We start from the raw sequence: 3,362 nt of genomic DNA, 5'->3' as shown, positions 1-3,362 counted from the left end.
TATTTTTTGTGTATACAATATATATATAAATTTTGTGTATTTGGCACAGGGTCTCACTATGCATCTCAGACTCATAATAAGCCTCCTGTTTCAGCCTCCCCAGTGCTGGGAATACAGGTGTGTGCCACCACATCCGGTTTTGGTGACTGGCACAGTGCATCCGAGGTGGGGCTGGCATGGCGTTCAGTACCCGGGATTGAACCCAGGTCCTTGCGCTTGCCTAGGGAGGCGCTTAGACTGGTGGGGATTGAACCCAGGTCCTTGCGCTTGCCTAGGGAGGCGCTTAGACTGGTGAGCTATCTCCACAGCACTCATGTTTATATTGATTTCACATTGAAATAATATTTTGGATAAGTCATTACAAACAAAATATGATTAAAATCTTTGTTTTTCTCCCCCCTGGAGACAGAGTTTCATTGTGTAGTTCAGGCTGCCTTGAATTGACCACAGAGCGCAGGTTAGCCTCCAACTCATGGTGAGGCTCCTGCCTCAGCCCGGTGAGTGCTGGGATTACAGGCACCTGGCTCTTTTTATGTTTCCAATGTGGTTATTAGACACTGTGGATCGAACTTGGGACCTTGCGCTTGCCAGACAGACACTTATGCCGCTGAGCTATCTCCTCAGTCCCTAGAAAGCTTAAATTCAAAAAAAAAAAAGAAAGAAAGAAAGAAAAAGAAGGAAAGGAAGAAAGAAAGAAAGAAAGAAAGAAGAAAGAAAGAAAGAAAGAAAGAAAGAAAGAAAGAAAGAAAGAGAAAAAGGAAAAAAAAAGGACCGGAGGAAATGGCTCAGTGGAATAAACGCTTCCCTGGAGAGCGCAAGGACCTGTGTTCAAATCCCCGGTTCCATTAAAAAAAAAAAATAAAAGAAGCTTAAATTCTTTGTGTGGGTTGATTTCTGTTTCTCTCAGATAGTGTTATTTTAGGTTGCTCGCTCCCAGACATTTGGGTTTGGAAGGCAAGCAAATGTTCCTAAAGTTTCAACTACAAACTTTCTCCTTAGTCCAGCTGGGGTTTAGCAGACCCTGCCTCAAAACTGAAAATGAAAATCAGGCTGGGAAAGTAGCTGAGGGCATAAGCCGTGGGTTCTGTGGGTTCAGTCTTCAGAACAGCTAAGGAATAGCTGACCGGGGCGCGCCAATTCTTAATGTGGACACATGCTGTCTGCTCCCTCAGGGCCAAGGCAAACCTGTTTACCCTCGTCCCAGCGCTGCCCTGCAGCCCTGCTGCCCTGACACTTGCCATCTCAAAACGCAGATCCGTCCACCGCAGACCACAGAAAACACCCAGGATGCTCCAGTTGCCTTCAGGCCTCCTCTGCTTATGGCACCTGTTTTTTGGGGGGGTTTTTTGTCTTTTTGAGGCCGCATCTCCTACCCAGCTCATGCTGGCCTTGAGCTCACTTTGTAACCCAGGCTGGTCTCAAACCCGCAACGTCCTCCTACCTCAGCTTCCTGAGTGCTGGGATTACAGGCATGGGCCACCACACCTGGCTTGTTTTCTAATATGCATGAGTCCCTGAGTTCACTCTCAGGGGCCACTAAATAAATATCATCTATTATTTATTTATTTTATTAAATTTTTTATTTATTTGGTACAGGGTCTCACTATGCAGCTCAGATGGGTAGTGATCCTCCTGTCTCAGCCTCCCCAGCGCTGGGATTGCAGGTGTGCACCACCACGCCTGGTTTTGGTGGCTGGCACAGTGCACTAGGGGTTCCAGAGCCGGCACAGCATGTGGTACTGGGGATCGAACTTGGGCCCTTGTGCTTGTTAGCAAGATGCTTAGACCACTGAACTATCTCCCCAGCCCTAAATACATTTTAAACAAATCAGTTGAGTCTGTTAGCTGGCAGGGACATTTGCCCCTCATTTGTCACCAGTACGGTCATTCTTTTTTTTTTTTAACTTTCTACAGGGTACCCATAGTTCAGTTTTATTCAGAGTAAAGAAAAACAGCAACTTTTGCTCAGTTGAAATTCAGCCACTGGTTTGGCATCTGTAACTCAAACTACACATGCAATGAGGACGATATGCTAATACAATTGTTGTGCTGTTGCATTTGTCTATTGTTTGTCTAACATTAACAATTATAAACAGAGTAGTGCCGCTAGTATTTGGAACAAGCCTCAGAGTGTGACAGTGTGAGGCACAACAGCTCTCTTCACACCACTGGTTCTCCTTGGGTACTCAGGCTTCCTCCTCTTCAGGAAAGTCACTTTTGATGTCACAAGTCTTGCGAATCTCCTCAGGAGTTTCCCCCTTGATCATATTGGCCACAGTCTTGCACGTAACATCAAGCAAGCCCTTGATGTCCAGGCAGTTTGCTGCCAGAATAAGTTCAAAAAGGGCTCCTTGGTCAACTTTCAGGAATTCTTGGTCCCAAACAGGGGTGTCATCTGTTCGCTTCTCCTTGTTCTCATCATCCCCAGGAGGAGGCGGGGCATCCTTGTGGTGGGTGCACTGCTCAATGCCCTTTTTTGATATTGCTGCATTAACATTTGGTAGACGAACTGGGTCACCATCTCCTTCATCATCCATTCCCAGATCTTCCAACATGGTTTTGATTGTCACAGACTGTTTGGCAATTTCAACGTCAACTTCAAATATCTCTCCATCAGAACTCTGAAACTTAATTGAAGGCATGGCATTTGCTCTCTAACAGACTGTGGGCCGGAGGCAGACGAGAGAAGGAACATGGTACCATGCTTTGGAGAAAGCTGGCGGCGGACGAAGCCGCTGGCGTGGTCACTCCGAGGGCTCCTGTGATGGTTCTCTGGGGGAGTGGAGCCCAGGTGAGGAAGGGCCCTTCCAGTCCTTGGTGTCACTCCCAAGTCCTGGTCAGGTCCTTGTCACGCCTAGAGCCTCGTGAAGAGGTGTGTGGAGCCGCGCCAATTCCTGGGAACTGACCCATGCCGACGTAAATCTGACAGGCAAATGTGTGTTCAAATCACCGATTTATTAATGTCCTGTGTTACCTTTTTTTTTGGCTGGCTCAGCCGGCCCTGAGGGTGGGGCTGGTGCAGCACGTGGTGCCAGGGATCGAACCGCCGTCCCCTGCACCTGCCTAAACTTGCCTAAGCAGGCACTTTAGACTGCTGGATTATCTTGCCAGCCTGTGTGTTACCTTTTGTACAGCGATATTTCCCATGTGTGGCAGAATCACACCTGCCATTTGTAAAACCCGGGATAAGCCCTGAGGATGTAGCTGGGTGTAGTGGTGCACCTCTGTGATCCCAGCCCTCAAGAGGATGGGGCAGGAAGATCACCAAGTTCAGGGACGGCCTGGGCTACATAGTGAGTTCAAGGCCAGCCTGAACTACACAGCAAGACCCTGTCTCAAAAAAAAAAAAAAAAAATTTTTTT

The 3,362-nt window shown here is 47.6% G+C and overlaps 1 pseudogene; it reads right to left on the bottom strand.

Annotated features, from left to right (window-relative positions):
• Nucleotides 1–2,186: 2,186 nt before the first annotated feature.
• On the bottom strand, nucleotides 2,187–2,642 carry LOC101571832 (annotated as a pseudogene).
• Nucleotides 2,643–3,362: the final 720 nt, after the last annotated feature.

Source organism: Octodon degus, unplaced genomic scaffold, assembly GCF_000260255.1.
Source record: "Octodon degus isolate 3935 unplaced genomic scaffold, OctDeg1.0 scaffold00035, whole genome shotgun sequence".
Classification (NCBI taxonomy): domain Eukaryota; kingdom Metazoa; phylum Chordata; class Mammalia; order Rodentia; family Octodontidae; genus Octodon; species Octodon degus.
The sequence above is the reverse complement of the archived record's forward strand: the minus strand, read 5'-3'. Positions and strand labels throughout refer to the sequence as shown.